At 48.0% G+C, this 17,851-nt stretch overlaps 1 protein-coding gene across 10 annotated transcripts in view; it reads right to left on the bottom strand.

Moving 5' to 3' along the window:
- LOC138225068 (methyl-CpG-binding domain protein 1-like) overlaps positions 1-13,171 on the bottom strand; it is a 40,214-nt gene extending 27,043 nt beyond the window's left edge. For 5 of the 10 annotated variants that reach the window (XM_069183883.1, XM_069183916.1, XM_069183913.1 and 2 more), the window contains exon 1: positions 4,431-4,520. The gene's annotated coding sequence lies outside the window, so the exon portion shown is untranslated. Of the gene's footprint in view, positions 1-2,460; positions 3,058-4,388; positions 4,409-4,430; positions 4,521-8,319; positions 8,549-13,059 lie in introns of those variants that run through there. The other 5 variants (XM_069183887.1, XM_069183886.1, XM_069183898.1 and 2 more) reach the window with 5 other exon arrangements.
- Between the last annotated feature and the right edge of the window lie 4,680 nt (positions 13,172-17,851).

Genomic DNA, 17,851 nt, shown 5'->3' with positions numbered 1-17,851 from the left:
TCGGGGAGGGTAGCCATGGCGATCGCACGCGCTCCAGAGAGAGAGAGGGAGAGAGAGCCCTGCGGTGCAGCGATACGACAGCGCACACCAAGCGCTGGCAGAAATCTCACGTGAAAAAATGAATTAAAAGAAAAAGGCTCCAGCGCAATCTTCAAGAGCACAGGCTGGCAGCCCGAGAACCACAGAGAGGGAAAACACGAGAGAAGTCACAAAAACCAAACAGCTCTAACCTTTATTATTATTATTATTATAATCCCTTCATCCCTTCACACAGAAAACATCCACGAGCCACAGTCTGTCGCTCCTGATTCTGCTCTTCCTCAAACCGGGGCAAAGACCCGAGAACAGGGAGCTGCAGAGGAACAAGCAGGGGCAGATTTCACACTGAAGAGCGAGAGAAAGTTTCTGCTGCGAGGCCTCCTCGGGCCTGTTCCCAGAGACTGTTCCCAGAAGGACGAGGCTGCCGTGGGCTCTGGTGCCCTGCTGGTCCGTTAGCATCATCAGCTGGACTCATCCGTTCTCTCCGGAGCGGAACTCGCGGCGATATGAACCACTCTTGCCACACGCTGAGGGGGAGCGCACACGCACGTCCTCGTTCCCGCCGCACGTCAACTGGTAGTGCACGTCCACGTTCTCGTCCCGTGTCAGAGAGATAGCACACGCACGTCCTCGTTCCCGCCGCACGTCAACTGGTAGTGCACGTCCTCGTCCTCGTCCCGTGTCAGAGAGATAGCACACGCACGTCCTCGTGCTGGCCGCACGTCAACTGGTAGTGCACGTCCTCGTCCTCGTCCCGTGTCAGAGAGATAGCACACGCACGTCCTCGTTCCCGCCGCACGTCAACTGGTAGTGCACGTCCTCGTCCTCGTCCCGCGTCAGAGAGATAGCACACGCACGTCCCCGTTCCCGCCGCACGTCAACTGGTAGTGCACGTCCACATTTTCGTCCCGTGTCAGAGAGATAGCACACGGGTCCTCGTTCCCGCCGCACGTCAACTGGTAGTGCACGTCCTCGTCCTGTGTCAGAGAGATAGCACACGCACGTCCTCGTGCTGGTCGCACGTCAACTGCTAGTGCACGTCCTCGTTTTCGTCCCGTGTCGAAGGGGAGCGCCCGCACACACAGGTCCTCGTCCCTGCCGGGTGTCCACGTGGTTCGGCAGTGAGCTCTGACTCACAATGGGAGGTAACAGAGTGGGCAGGTCTGAGCATTTTGCACACCTGGACAGCTCAGCAGCACCTTGCTGGTAGCAGGAGTCTGCTCTTCAGATGCACTTCCGAGCTGCTCACATGACTTAGGCTGTGTCACACAGCACTCTGCCTTGTGAATGAAAAAGTGGCTAAACTGGTCCAGTGACACAGAGCCTCGTTAGGAGCTTTCCAGCACACAGGCAAACGATTGCTCCTCCGTTCAAAGCAGAGCAGCTGAAGGCACAGAAACCCAGCGCAGGCCTCCCTCTGTGGCTGTCCGAGGTGCTCAGACGGGGCCGCTCCTTCGCGCTCGGGAACGAGTGGCTTCACCTCCACGCCTGTCCTGAAGTGTATCCCACCTCTTCCGTGAGATTCCACAGGGGCCCAGAAACTCAGGAGCGGCTTCCGGGTTTTTTTTTTTTTAATGGAATCACACAGGCCAACTATTCAGCCGTAGTTAAAAGCAGGTTGTGGAAAGGCTCGAATCCGCCCCAACCTGCGCCAAGGCTTCCCGTTTCTTAGTAACCGAGACGTCACAGCAAACGGCAAGAAGTCCAAAAAGCTGCTGTTTCCGCCCTCTCGCAGGGAAACCAAGGAGTTCAGCAGGTGTGAGAGGTGGAAGAGGTGTTAGCGGGACCAGCAGGGGGCGCTCACCCTGCGGTCAGTGTGGGTTCTTATGCCCCATTATTGTGACGCTATTCTGTAAAAAGGCGCCGTCCTTCTGGTGAGATGTAAAACCAAGGTCCTGAACAGGGGTCTTTCCCCAGTGTCCTGGCCAATAATCCAATATTCAACATCCCCGACTGACACTCCCCGTCTCTGCACTGGCTTCATCCCAGGTGAATCTTCAGGTGTGGAAACCTGAAGAAGGCTCCACGGCCGAAACGTTGTGTTCTCTTTCTTCTTTTTTTTCAGCATGGAATAAACCTATTACTTGTTCCTTTGCAGCCTACGCATGCTGACGCAGCTCCCCACCTGAACTGCTATATCACAGCCCTCCGACAGCAACCGATTTACAGCAGGCCCACAACACAGCAAGAAGGCCATTAACGTATAATACTCTGTTCATCCCAACACGCCACGAACATTGAACTAAAATCATACTACGCAATACTGCAGGTGCCAACCTCAAAAGAGCACGTTTTTAAGCCCTACAAAAGTGCATATTAACAAAACCTATATCATGACATTCTATTTATATACTTACAAATATTTTTAGATTATATATTCTCTGCTTATAAATATACTGATGGAAAAAAGAAACGCAACACCTCCTCCTCCACACTCTGGCCCTCCCGTCTGCGTGGGACAGGCTGAGGAGTGACTCGTCCGCGAGGAGGACCCGACGCCACTGCTGACCAGTCCAGCGCAGCCCCTGTCCAGTGGGGTGTGACATCTAGGAGGTGTGAGCAGAGGGTCCGGCAGCGTGGAGCCTCTCTGTCCTGTCACTGAGGGGGCACTGTGTCTGCTGGTTCAGCAGCAGTGCGGGTGGCAGATCTGAAACGAGCTCTCAGGTGGACCGGTCCGATGTGTCGGTCCTGCTCTGGTGTGGTCACTCGAGGGCGACCGGATCATCTGTCCCGCCGGTCTGCTGGAACCTTCTCTGCAGTCGGGACAGTGGAGCGGCTCACTCCATAGTGTCTGGCTCCGCTGGCACATGACAGGCCTGCCTGCAGCATGCCAGTGGCCCTCTCCCTGGCTCCTGGTGACATCCGAGGCATTATGGGATGCACAGAAAACTGACTGAGTGTGGCCTTTTCCTTGCAGTGACCTAAGCTGTGAATTAAGGCCTTTTTAAAGGTGACCTGATCAGGTTCCACCTGGACCTCGTTGGGTACAAGTGCACCTAACGAGCTCTCCTGTGATTGGCAAGTTACAATGCCTCACGGCACCAGCTGTGTTGCTGGTCAGAGGGGTAAAAAAAAATAAAATTGACCACTTTTTTTCTGAAAGTGCATAAACTCTAACTATAGTATTCTCATTCCAGAAAATGTTGCATCCCCCCCCCCCCCATTAGTATATTTAATGTATATATTTTTGAACTGTGGACTTAAAAGTAAGAGCATGCACTGTCTGTAGCATCCCGTGAGAGGTCCGATCACCTCTTGCTCGATTAAAAGTGAGTGAAACAACGCTTATTGGTTGTGGAAGCGCAGCAAGAGAAGGCAAGACAGTGACAAGAGGCAGTCAGGAGTCTCTAGCCTGCTTGCTTCGCGCTACAGTATTATCGCTACAGACGAGCGGATAGCATCTCTGATACGGGCTGCTCAGCGACTTTTATCAGCGACCTGAACTGCTGGGAAACAAAGCACGCGTGAGAAGCACTTACAGCGACGTGACCTGAAACAATCGGGGTGTTCTTTTCGTACTGGCCACCGTCGCTGAGCACAAAATCGTACTCACGGCAGTATCAAAGCGCTGCTCTCTTGTCAAATAAAGGCACGAACTCTTAACACGTCTAAGAAGAACAAATCGTCGCAAAACAGGAGGCAAGAGCGCTGTCGTCTTGCCGAACCACGGACACAGTGGAAACCCCTACCGCCGCGGCCCCAGGACGTAACTCGTTTTGACATCGCAGGGCTGGACACGGTCAAGCACCGAGCACCGAGCATCGCGTCTGCAGCACTCCGTAGATATTGCAGAGACAAACCCGGACTGAACACTGTCGATTTAATATTTAAAGTCTGTGCTATCTAACAAACGACAAGGTGTGTTTGGACTATTCGTGACAATCGTGCAAATTCTACGCGAGGCATCTTCATTGTGTTCAATTTTATTCACCGCAAATAAACTGTGATCATTTTATACGAAGGTACAAAAAAAAAACGCCAGTTACCCACTGAGTCTACCCCGGGGCTATGCAACAGAATTAAATATGAATATTGTGAACTAACGCGATAGGTTTCTCCAGTCGATAGCAGTGAGTGTGAGCATTTGTCTTCAACTTCACTGGCTGCGTGTAGATGGAGATACACAACTGGTAAATGTTAAAACGATCTGCGACTTTTCCCATCCGAACACAAACAAGTCAAAACACCCGTCCTGATCATCTTGTGCTACCGGATCGCTTTTTCCCCCTGTTTTCTTTCGAAGGTACAGCACGCAAAGGCGATTTTATCTCATCTGCCATGTTTAAGTCTCTCTCAAGCACGGGGCACAAAATAAATCGCACGGGAGCATTCACACCTACTGCACTTACCCCCCCAGAATTGCACAGAAACACGGAATAAAGGCAACCTACCCCCAGCAGCCTACAACTCGCAGTCCAGGAACCGGAAGCCAACTGACTGAGGCTGCTCTGGAGTCTGCAGTATAAAGAGCTGGCGGTGAGGGAGCGAGCCTGAGCTCGGAGCGGCGACGCTCCCGTGTCATGTGACGGGGGTGCGGGTCGGCCACTCGCGAAGCGGATCTCGAGGCGGCGCGCCGTAGCGTAGCGTAGCTCAGCGCTGCGCTCGCTCGCTCGCTCGCTCGAGACCTCGTCAGCGGCGGCGTCGCCGGGAAAAAATGGCCGCCGGCCGCGAGGGAAAGGCGGGCTTCCGAAACCCGGAAAAGGGACACGACGTAATACGGCAGCGCTCCCCTCGATCGCTCCTCGTTTGGGGGTGAGAATATTGGTTTAGGAGACGCGTCGACCCACATTGGTTCTGGAACTGTACGGTATACGGGAAACGTCGGAATTCGCCGGGGTTTTTCCGCCCGTCGCGGTGTGGCGGAACGACCCGGTTGTCCGGAGTCTCGGAAGTTTCTCGACGCTTCGTTGCCCGAGTCGCTGGGCTTCTACATGATTAAATAGCAAAGGCGTCGATAATCGTGCTTTTTCTGATCGGTTTCGAAGTGTGGGCAGAGAAGTGTCCACTCCGATCCAATTCAAGCGGTGTGTCTGGATTCGCGTCCATCCCGCCAGTACAGTTGTCCCCACAACAAACTTTATGTCTTCAGTCTTAAAAATAAAAAAATGCATGTTTTTTTATTATTTTACACACAAATCTCTTTTTCAGTGCTTGTTTTTAAATGTTCAAACACCTTCCGCTTGAGAGAAAGCATTTCCCAATTGTACTTAAAACCATTACCAAGTCATTTTACACCACGGCCAACGGACTAGAACACTAAGCAAAAAGTAATGACCGCGGCTCAGGGCTATCTGGGTGACATATCACTATTCACTGCACCGCGCTGATTGGGAATGGGTCCAACAGACAATCCCTTTTAAAACGTGACAGGTCGGGTCCATTCAGAAGGGTCAGTGTCTTGTTTTGTTAGGTTACAATGCCACGGAGTCTCAAAATGACAACGACGACAGAACACGTCCCCTGTGAAAGGGGGGTGCTCACACTGGGCATGACGCCTCTCAGCTGCCGTCAGGAAACGTAGATTTAGCCGAGGAGGGAAAAAAAGGTTCGCAATGCAGATGCACGTAAGAAGAACATCAGTTGCAATCTCCGCTTTCTTCCATTTTAATCCTCGTTCGAGTTTATGTAGTCATCCCCAGGACGTAGTAAATAATATAACAGCTGACTGGACGTCCAATAATTTCTGTCCAATCTGTGTACTAGAAGCATCTTATTTTCAATTCGAGTTTCAATTCGGCCTTGACTGACACGTTTAACCTGAAAATAACGGGGAACTATGATGATGTAACTAGCGTCAATAATAATAATAATCATCATCATCATCATCATTGCTTACACTTATATAGCGCTTTTCTGGACACTCCACTCAAAGCGCTTTACAGGTAACGGGGACTCTCCTCCACCACCACCAGTGTGCAGCTGGTCAACATTGTACAACAGCGTTTGGCGTGCGAGGAAAATTATTCGAGTATACAACCAGAAACACAAAGTAACGTAGTAACGTATCTAAACGTTTTCACATGAAACTCGTCAGAAGAACTGTTTACAAACGAGAGAAGGCCACCGGGCCCGGCTAGCCCGCTTGGTAGAGGTATCTCACGCTATTTAAAAAAATATTTTAACTCTGGATATTATCTTGAGAGTATATTTTATTAACTAAAAAGTGAAATGACAACCATTTGCGTATTGATGTTCGTTTTCGTTTTACAGAACGTTTTTCATTAAGGCCTTTTTTAAAAAATATTTTATAAATACAAAATTATAAGAATAAAACGTCTGACGGGATAAGTACATTCGCCGGCAACAAGCATGATTAAACTGACGATAATCTCTGAATTAAAAACACGGGTCAGCAATTTCCATGTATTTGAAAAATCCTCGATGATCATTTTTAATTATTTATATGTGTAAGAATTAATACTGGTGACAAAACAAAGATTATAACGACACGGGTTTATGTGTTATTAACAAGAAACGAGCCTGTTCCGTTTTCGCCCCAGTTCGGAGTTGCTTGTACAAAACTGGACGTGCAGTCAATCCCAAAGGTCATTTTCCGAGGTACATCAGCCTAATGAAAACCAGAACTCATATGCGACATTTTTTTTTCGTATTGCTAAAATACGCCACGCTTGAGTCCGGCCTCTCGCGCTGCTGAGGGACGGCCGAGAGCTGACCGCCAGTCTCGTGAACCTGGCAGCGCCTCGAGCGCGCGCGGCCCTGGCTCGAGGTCGGCACGAGGATTTTTGGGAGTGTTCTTTTAGTCTGACCGGCAGTAACCTTCCAGATAAACTCGCTTCAATCTGCCCACCCTACTGGGCAGGAAAATAGGGTTTTTTTTTTTCTGTACAAATCGAAAGCCGCACAATCTCTTCAATAATTAAAGTCGTACATTAAATATTACCAAAGGCGTATACGAACATGAATTATATAGGAACGCTTAGAGTTAGTCATCCTTTTTTTAAAAAAAAAAAACGACAATGTTTAATAAAGACGAATAGTATTTATCTTTATTATTGTCATATTGGTCTTTATTATACTGAAATATTTGATTTCAGCTGCACCTGTAAAAAAAACTTTTTATAAATCTCGAACACGTAATAATAAAAGTAGAGTTGAGGAAACGCATCAGATTTGTTCCAGAATTTGGGTGTGGGATTATATGATGTTTCTACCATCTACTTTATCATACCTGCATCGGCAAAACCATCAGGCTAGAACAGCACTTGCTGATGACTTCAGCGAACACGTTTGGATGACACCTGTTCTGCACAGGCAGCGACACTGAACATGGTTTCGGCGACACAATCCATTGCAAACATCTGATGAGCTCATCTCCGCTTCTATTCAACGTGTTTTAAATTTACGAAGTACAAATCTCCCTCGGAAATATAGAAGCACAGACCTCAGGAGAATATTAAAATATTGGTTGGCATTTATTTTTCATGTTATCAGTTTTATTTTGATATTTGATATAATCTGGTATTTTTCATTTCTATAAAACATACGCGCATACAGAATGTGTATTTACAAATTATCGAAATATATATATATATTTTTGATTCAGGGTAAAGTTTTTTAATTGTTTAATCTGTGGAAAGACTGTGCATCGCAGTGTGAGGGACTATTTCGTAGGCACGCGCTGTTGTCGCAAATGAGCTCGCTCCGCGCTGATGCTCGTTCACTTCATCAAAACCCTGCTCGCCGGGGTCATCTCGCGCTCAAGGGCCTCTGGGACTGTTTCACGCCCAGCAATTTTCAGTTTGAAAGAACCAACCAACCAAGTCAAGTATTGGACAGTATAAATTCCCTATTTTATATTGATCCTTACGTCTTACTACTTCGAATTAAACTGATAAATAACATTTAATAAAGTTAATATTTTAAAGTAATACAATTCAATTTAGCATGTCAACTGGGTGTATGTTTGAGCAATGGGACAGCTCCTCTTCAGTCGCTGGCAACAGCCGCTCAAGTATATTTTTGACTGTGCACCCCATGCACGCTAATGCGCGTTAGTTCACTTATTCCTTTGTTCTTGGAATCCCAGTTTCAGGGTCAGAGCTTGGCTGCAGAGTGAGGGAGGGGTCTCCGAGCGCAGAGCAATTGGCGAGGCCCGGCACCCCCCCGCCGCTGGGAGGCGGCTGTTAATGAGCCTCGGCAGCCACGACACGCCAGCGTCGGCCTTTCCACTTTCTCCCTGCTCAAGCCTCGACAGGAGAAGGTTCAATTTCCACTCTGCCGTGGCTCTGTGTGTGTGTGTGTTTTGGAGACATGACTCACCAGCAGCTCCGCGTCCCCCTCTCTAGAGACTGCTGTCGCCACGGCAACCGGTTAAAAATAGAGCGCGAGCCAGCGAGCTGCTGACAGAACTCGTCTTTCTCGCCGAGGCCTCGTCACGTCCCTCCCGCGCGCTCCGTCTCCTTTCTGTCTCTCTCCTTCTCGCGCTCGCTCTCTGTCCCCGTGCGATTCGATTCCTCTGCAGCGGCTCGGAGCCGTGGGAGGGGGGGGTGGCTGAGCGCGTGCGCACAGCGCGAGGCCAGCGGATCGAGGAAGCTGGCAGAAAACGCGCCAAAGATCCAAACACGTACATATTTCACAAGGCCCCGGATGTGTACAGAGTTCAAACACCGTCCTGAAACAAACACACTTAGTATTTTCCCATAATTACATGGTTATAGATCATCGAATACATTGTTTTTTTATAGATCGAGGTAATAAAAGCAGTTCTTCCCAGCCTACAGAGAACACTGATGGCGGCCGGAAACGCCTTCGATGAAAAATTTTTCGTTACGATTTACATTTTCATGGCAAGACCAAGACTTTTAGGCTTTTTGCTACAAATTATCAAACGATAAATATTTTTGTCGGAATATCTAATGTAAATCTTTTAGATGTTACGCTTATCCAGGCATTTAAGTTTGAAGCTACAATTTAGTTCGAAAGGTGCTGATAAACACCGTACCCACACGGTAAGTATTCCCCGATTTGTGCTGTTTTTTGTCTCTAAAATGAGACAAAACATGAGCAGGTTTTCACAGACTGGTATTTTGTCCAAGAAGTGAAGCTAAATCATCTAATACAAAATCACTTCAGTTATTTATAAGTTCAAATCTCGTAAGGCTCCTTGAGGAAACGGACAAAATTGGAGAATCGAGCAGTTTTAAAAAAAAAGCTATTTGAAATACTCGATGATGATGGAACGTCCATTTCGGTAAAACGAAAAAAGTTGGACACCTCCAAAGGGGTCTGGCAGACTCTCCTGCATTAATGTATGTGGCTCTGATAACAGTGTCCAACACTTCCCGCTCATTCCGAGACATCGTGACAGCAACATTAGTGCCTTGGACCCTGCACTCACGAGATTCCCTGAGATCTCAGAAGTTAAGCAAGGCTGGGCCTGGTCAGTGCTGGGAGACCCCTCAGGAAAACCAGGTTGTAAGTGGTGACCCAGTAGGAGATGCTCTTCCCTCTACATGAGAAATTCCAAACTGGTTCCCCTGTGTGGTCACCAGAGACATTGCGATGTAGGATAAGACCTTAAACTGGGGTTTGCTCATTAAAAATCACAGGGTTCTATTTAGAAGGTAAATTCCTGGCTAAATTCCACTCTGGTCTTGTGTCACACTGGTATGTGCTGTACTTCACGGGTGGATGAAATGAGTCTGTTCCTACCTGGTAAATACTCTGGGGTCTTTTGGGGTGAAAAGCACTATATGAATATAATTTGGCAAACATTTTAAAAGTAGATCATTTTTAAAAGATATCCGTTTTCTCCACTGCTTTCTAATTATTATTTTTTTACGAAAATTGATGAACTTTTTTGTACGTTCGTTTAGCGCAGGATGTGAATCCTTGCTCTTTTAATGTGCTTTACGCATATGTGACGAGATGACGCACAAAGACCTCGTCCAAGATCGACAAGACAAGCGTAACCTGCTTCAGAGGACATAAACCACGGCCCTCTAGTCACAGCCAGGGCACAAACTCCAAGGTTTCCATACGGGAGAGAGACATTCTCGCAGTGAGGAAACCTGCATCAGGGCTCTCGGCTCAAACAAACAGAGCAGCTCGCATTCAAATGTGCAGCAGCAGGCCAAGAGAACTAGTTGTTCAGGTTGTTCAGGTTGTTTTTATATTTTATAAAATCGTTCCCAGTGCCCAGAGGCTGCACATGCCAAGACAGATCCCATTCTGGATTGTGCGGTGAGGCCTTTAACCCAAGAGGCGGTTATGGCTGAAGGAGCAGAGGGCTGGTTCTTCATTCTGAGAAAAACGAGGAAAGCAGATTTGGTTTCACTTCCCGGGTAACCTGAAGACCGGAACATACACTGTGTAAAGATGCATGCACAGTCTGACACATACAGACGTTTTAGGCGAAGAAGAAGTGATTCCGGCGAACGGCGATGAGTTTTGGGAACTCCGAATAAAGAGGGTTCGATAAAATAAAACTCGACAAACTCAGGAAATGGCGCGGCGCCCAAGCGGTGAAGACGTTCGTTTCCGAGTACAGGCCAGGCTCGTGGGCCAGTGGCCAGCCCGGTTCCTCACCCGGAGGGGCACGTTCGGGCTAGTGCCACAAGGACTGGGTGAGCACACGCCAGCGACAGCCGTGACGAGCCGGGCACCAGCAGGAGACGGGCCTTCCCTCGGGCACCCGCGGGGGCCTGCGAGACGTCGAGGGACGGAGGGCGTCAAGAAACGCACACGCCGAGAGCAGCCGGGCAGTCATCCGCCCCCATGCTCAGGTGGTGATCAATCTCTGGTCGTTTAACCATCGTTCAACTGGGGGCGGGGGTTAAAAAATATATACCAGAGGTTTAAATTTTAAAAAAGCAGCAGCAGCATAAAGATTAAGCTGCTTATTAACGGAATGCTATCGCGTGGCACTTTGCAGTGGTTTTGAACAGAACGACCGTCTTTATGGCCAGTGCGCCGCAAAACCCTGCCAAGACGTGACTCGAAAGCAGCTCCAGTCCGCTTTCGGAAAAGGTGGTCTCCGAATGAAGCGCAGGGGCACGTGTTCCTGCCCGCCAAGGACACTGCCCAGCGGGACCGGCGCAAGAGGCGGAGGTGAGGCAGGGAGGTTCCCCTCCGCGCTCGGGACTCTCGAGCAGAGAGGCCAGCAGTTTCCAGCCGGCCCACGCAGGCAGCCGGCCGGCCACGACGTCGCACGCGGTTTCCTTCCCCTGTCGGCCAACGGGGCGCCTGCCGCCCCTTCCCGGGAGAGCCGGCGGCACTAGCGCGATCCCTCGACTGGCCGAGCTGCAGCGCTCAGCGTCCGGCGGCCGGGGATCAGCCCCCGACTCCATGAAACTCCGGGAAACGTAATTTTATTGCGTCGTCTGTGTCGACCAGGGGAAACAGATCAATTTATGTGGCAAAAATAAAGAAAAGAAAAAGTCTCCTTTCCGAGATTTAGGAGCACGAACCGGGAGCAAACACGCAAACACACTCTGTTGGATCAATTAATCCAAGAATGTCCCTGGTGCCAAAGGAAATGAGGGCACCTTCTCGGAGAACAAACTGCCTTCCGTGTATTGTCTCCAAGAAAACACCATGTTCATGCCGAACATACCACACGTGTACCGAGACAGGCATAGTGGAACAAGGCAGATGCACAGATTTACTATGAATTATTTGGAAAGAATTTGACTTTATGTCATCAATATGTTCTTCCCAAAATTAAAAAAGGATAGGGAAAATGAAGGCCCAGAGGTTTCTTAGTCATTCCACTCAATTCTGTGGCTTTTAAAATTCCCAGCTTAATCTTGGAAGGCCTGGGGTCTTCACTGCCAGCTCCGGAAGGAAATGCCACAACTGAGCACTAAAGCAACATAAAGCTGAAGGATTTCTGATAGATTCCACTGGAGTCTCTCCTGTTGTCAGCAGCGCTGAAGAAAGTTCTTGATTTCCATACGGTAGCGATGTTGACGGCAGTACCTGTTCCTCTCGGACACGTCCACCTGCTCCGCTGCATTTCAACGCTGAGCGCTGGGCGCCGAACGGTCCTGTTCAGAGCTTCAGAATCAAACCCAGTTACACAAATCACCATTTCCAAAGAGGAATGACAGTTTCCCAGGAAGAGGTGTGCTTGTTCAGATCAAAGACCAATTTTTGTTTTACCCAATTTGATCACGTTACCAGTTCTATATTATTAAGATCTGCAAAATGAAGACTGGCTTAATGACAAACAGCACCCATGAGAGAAACCACACATATTCTGACTTCTTACAAAATAGATTAATTTATACTTTAATGATAAAGGTAAGAGTATAATACAATCCATATAAATATTTTAATAATAAAATTGGCTTATTTTAGATTAGCCTAGTTATGATTTATGTGGCTTACGATTTTAATGAACTATTTAGAGTTGAGGGGGGTGGACATTTAAAATTATGACAGCGGTTGACATGACGTTCAAACATTAAAATTACTGTACATCTGCAGTCCCATTTCAGTTCTGGACTGCAGATGTACAGTAATTTTAATGTTTGAATTGCTAATATATTCTTGTTTAAAGCCTACATGAAATCGTTATGTACAATAACTTTTCATGCACAAATCGCCTATTAAATGACCACATTGATAAATGATGAATCGGACACTGTCACTGGTGTCCAAGGTCGTTAGCATTCTTCTCCTCTACTGTGCACGGACATTTGCCCTCTAGGTTAGCTTCAGATCGCTGTCAAAGATGGTTCTCTTATTTAAACGCGTTTCACACAACTCTCATTTGTTCGGGTTTGGCAGGAGGACTCCCTACTATTATTCATCTTCCCTGCTTTCCAGGCTGGGCTGTAGAGAGGCGAGGCTGCAGAGTGGTGGGGGTCTTCGAGCACAGAGCAGCAGTGAGGCCCGGCTCCCCCCCGCTGGGAGGCGGCTGTTAATGAGCCTCGGCAGCCACGACACGCCAGCGTCGCCCTTTCCAGTTTCTCCCTGCTCAAGCCTCGACAGGAGAAGGTTCAATTTCCACTCTGCCGTGGCTCTGTGTGTGTGTGTACTGGAGACATGACTCACCAGCAGCTACGAGTTCCCCTCTCTAGAGACTGCTGTCGCCACGGCAACCGGTTAAAAATAGAGCGCGAGCCAGGCGCTGGCGGGGGCTCGTCTTTCTCGCCGAGGCCTCTCGCGCGCCGCGCCGCCCCTCGCTCTCTCTGTCCCCGCGCGATTCCCCGCCGCCGCCGCCGCACGGAGCATGCGCGGGCGGCGCGAGGCGAGCGTGCCCCGGCAGGGCGCGGCCGGAAAACATTCAGATACCAGCGTGAATCTCAGCAAGGCCCGCGGATCGCAGTGCTCCTACAACACTACTGCGATGCAGTCCTGCAGTTTCTCACTACAGTATATCAAAAAGTCCGCATGTCCCGAAAAATATCCAATTTTTTGTCAACTAAAAATCACAAACACGATTTCCGGCTTTTGCGTCCACGTCGAATACAGGAAGAAAATGAAACGGTACATTCACGTGATATTTTTTCCACTCACAGCTGAACAAATAATTGTTTTTCAGGAAAAGCGATAAACACGGCTGCCTCCCCCCCCCCAAATACTCAAAAAACACCCAGAATTGTGCCTAAGACTCAACAGTGCTAAAATGCGCGCGTCTCTCTCAAAGATGCGGGTTCGTTATTAATCTTGTATTATTATCATGTTAAATATGATGTTATTAGCTTTTAGAATGCGACAAAAATATTTTAAGTGCGATAGCTGAAGCTTGAGGACTAGTAGCTGGTACCTTGATGTTTTCCTGTTCGGTATTCCTGTCCAATTCCCACACAGGCCTGTCCATGGAAAACTTGTAACGAATCCGGCTCTGAATTTCTGGTTTCAAAACCCTCGGGCGGGAATTCAGCACCAGTATAATGAATAACATAGATATCGTTGACAAATTCTATCTAGTTTTTCTACGTCAAACACAAGAGGAAACTGGAGGCAAAGATAGGAGTAACTCCCTGGTTACTCAGTCCTTCGTGGAATCGTAGAACCAGGAAGATCAAGTGGAACACGGAACACCACACACAGATGCACAACTGGAACCGTTCGGAGAACAAACTGAAAAAGGGTCCGAAAGGTGGGCGAGTCTCACAGGTGTATCCACAGCCTTATCCAGACGGAGGATCGGATCGAGTCCGGACGTCTCCAGCCACGGGCTGGGAAGCTGCTCAAGCAAGAGCCCTCAGGCCCACGGAGGGGGACAGCCGGCAGTTGTTTCACATCCCGGTTTCCCAACAGCGTGTCGTCTCGGATCACTGCTCTCAAAGACCAGACAACCCTTAATTGAACAGGCAATGTACTTAATGGATCAAAATTCCCAAGTGCCCCTAATCTATTGGAATAGTTGACTTGGTGACCTATAAGACTAACTAGACTGGGGCTCTCCAGGACCAGGGTTGGAGATCCCTGACCTAGAAGAAAGAAACATACAGCCATTTGAGTTAAAACCAAACTGTATCTATATAAAAATCAAATCAAATGCACAACAATACAGCGTGAATCAGTAGTTGCTGGCAATGAAATGTCTTTAAAGCAGACGCCCCTGTTCTGCCGTGACCCGGATTCGAACCGGCGTTGTTGCCGCCACAACACAAAGTACTGACCGCTATACGATCACGGCGAGCTAGCGAGACACAGTGGCCAACAACGCTGCCCACTTCAATTAAAATAACAACAGCAATGAAGTTTCCGATTGGACTTGACAATCCCTGTATTTCTAAGACATTTGTCCCACATGAAGTGCTCTACAAATGTGACTTTAAATTCGAATTTGCAATTACGGTGATCTCTGCTATTATGTGAGCTTTCAAAAAATGCGAATTGGCTCATACGCGATTGGTAAATAGGGGAAAGATGTCTGTGTAACACGAAACTTGCGTTGGCTTGTATGCGATTTCATCCCCGATATGTTTACGTTTTGCGTCGCAGAGTAGCACAGCGGAACGCAGCGGAATACACACGATGCTCAGTTGTCCCACGTGCTTTGTTTTTGGAGGTGCTTCCTAATTTGGAGGTGCTCCTCAATTTTCGCTCTATATTCCCTAAATCTTCTGCATTGTCGTAAATATGAGTGGACAAGGTGACAGGAATGTGTTTAAGAAGTGTGCTGGTGATAAACTTTCAGGTGGTGAACTTCACTTTTTTTTCAAGGTAAAGTCCTACATTTACTGAAGTATTTCTTTATTATGAATTTAACGTATTTAAACTGTGATAATATTTTCATTGGGAAAAGTATTACATTTGGTTAAGCTTGGGTTTGGCATTTGGTTAGGTTTTGAGTGGTCTGCCCCCTACCCTATTTTTCCCATAAGCCCTGTTACTGTTATTGTGCGATTTTACATAACGTGAGGTTTTACAGGAACGCGTCTATCGCGTTATAGAAGAGACGTTTGGACTCACACGGGATATTTATTAAGACCAACCAGCCCACGAAGCACATCTGGATAGCCTGTAAAATTGCTCCTCGTGGTACAAATGTTTTCCGAAAACTTGCATGACAAACACAGGCTGTGAGTTACACTGCAAAACCCCACCTTCCTGTAAACCAAGCCAGCCAAGAACAAGAACTACACATGGTACAGCTAAGACAATGGCAGATGGGAACTGTGTGCCTCTAACCCCGCCCACAGCCCCGCATTCTGTAACCAACCCCACCCCTTGCATCTGACCACACCCCTACAACAGACCCCGCCCCTGGCCTCTAGCCCCACCCACACAGTTTGTGGTACCAGTGGAATCGTCAACCTCCCCTCTTTCATTTCAGCACACCACCTGTTACAGGTTCGTACAGCTGTAAGGCAGGCACATTTATATAGCTGTGCGTAGTGCTTTTAATAAACAGTGTGGTTTCTGAAAAAAAAACTTTGAAATGACAGTATCAGAAATGATAGTAAAACTAAACAATAATGCCTTTATGGTCGTGTATCTTAAGTCAACAATAATAATTGCAGCAAAACCTAAAAACAAGAGCTAATTCAAGAAAAAAGGCCCAACTAGAGGGAAACTACAGTGCCTTGTAAAAGTATTCACACCCTTGCACACTTTGTTGACTTAAAGCTTGCAATCGTGATGCCTTGAAGTAACAAATATTTTATACACAACTCCACACATTCAAAGCAAATAAAAAGAAAGTACACAGATAATAGGACATGAAAAGTAAGGGATTGTATAATTACTCAAACCCTTTACCATGGCAAAACTAAATTAGTTTTGGTCTGCAAAATTCTCTAAACGAATCACACAAGTAGTTGAGTGGCCTCTGTCTGGGCAGTTATAGTGGTTCACATTATTTCAAAATAAATACAGGCGGCGAATTTCGAGTAACGTTCATCCATGAAGAGCAGGGACCTTTCGAAACAGCTGAGGGATAAAGCCAGCAGCCATATCACTCTGCAACTCACAACAAGCAACCCACTGAAGCTCAGCAGGTGTGAGCCTGGTCACTACCTGGATGGGAGACCTCCTGGGAAAAACTAAGGCTGCTGCTGGAAGAGGTGTTAGTGGGGCCAGTAGGGGGCGCTCACCCTGCCGTCCATGTGGGTCCTAATGCCCCAGTATAGTGACGGGGACACTATACTGTAAACAGGCGCTGTCCTTCGGATGAGATGTAAAACCGAGGTCCTGACTCTCCGCGGTCATTAAAAATCCCAGGCTGCTTCTCGAAAAGAGTAGGGGTGTAACCCTGGCATCCTGGCCAAATTTCCCATTGGCCCTTACCAATCATGGCCTCCTAATAATCCCCATCTCTGAACTGGCTTCATTACTCTGCTCTCCTCCCCACTGAGAGCTGATGTGTGGGGGGCGTTCTGGCGCACTATGGCTGCTGTTGCATCATCCAGGTGGGGCTGCACATTGGTGGGGGTGGAGTGGAGTGGAGTGGAGGGGAGGGGAGGGGATCCCCATTAACTGTAAAGCGCTTTGATTGGAGTATCCAGTAAAGCGCTATATAAGTGTAAGCAATTATTATTATTATTAATTATAAAGTTGAATGAAGCAACACCTCAGGAGGAAGGTATAAAAACATTTCAAAGACCAGTAATAACTCTGAGTTTGGTGGAGTCAATCACAGAGGAGGGGAATGAGGAAGCGGACAGACACTGCCGAGATCGGGCTGTTACTGCAAACTGAGCTGCCAGCCAAAGAGGACTCTGCTCAGAGACAACACCGTGAGGCCAATGGAGGCTTAGAAAGATTCACAGAGCTCAGTAGCTGAGATGGGAGAAAATGTCTGTCAGTCAACCAGATCCCATCACCTGAAGAAAGATCCACATCTGAAACGTTGTGTCTCTCGCTGGGGCAGCAGCATCATGACAAGAGATGCAAATAGGCTCAATAAACTCATCAAGAAGGCTGGCTCTGTGTTGGGGCTGAGCCTTGACCCCCCCGGAGGTGGTGGCTGAGAGGAGAATGCTGACCAAGCTCACAGCCATCATGAACAACGCCTCTCATCTGCTTCATGGGACTGTTACTGGACAGCGGAGCACTTTTAGCAACAGACTGCTCCAGCTACGGTGTTCAAGGGAACGTTTCCGCAGGTCTTTCCTCCCGGCGGCTGTCAGGGTGTATAACGCTGCCCTAGGCTAGGACTGTTAGCCCTTCATTTGCTCCTCTATTGACAGCATGTTGCTCCATTGTACTTTTGACACTCAATCTGTATATACCTATGCACATTTTGCACATATTTTATTTTTTTTACAGTGAGTGGCTATGAGCATATTTTGCACACACCTACGTATATATGTTACATTTATTTTGTATTACTGTACGTATTTTAATTTTTCGTCTATGCTGATGTCTGTTTTTGCTTGTCTTGGGCTGG

The sequence above is a fragment of the Lepisosteus oculatus genome, chromosome 2 (genome assembly GCF_040954835.1).
Source record: "Lepisosteus oculatus isolate fLepOcu1 chromosome 2, fLepOcu1.hap2, whole genome shotgun sequence".
Lineage (NCBI taxonomy): Eukaryota > Metazoa > Chordata > Actinopteri > Semionotiformes > Lepisosteidae > Lepisosteus > Lepisosteus oculatus.
This window is presented reverse-complemented; position numbering and strand designations above follow the sequence as displayed.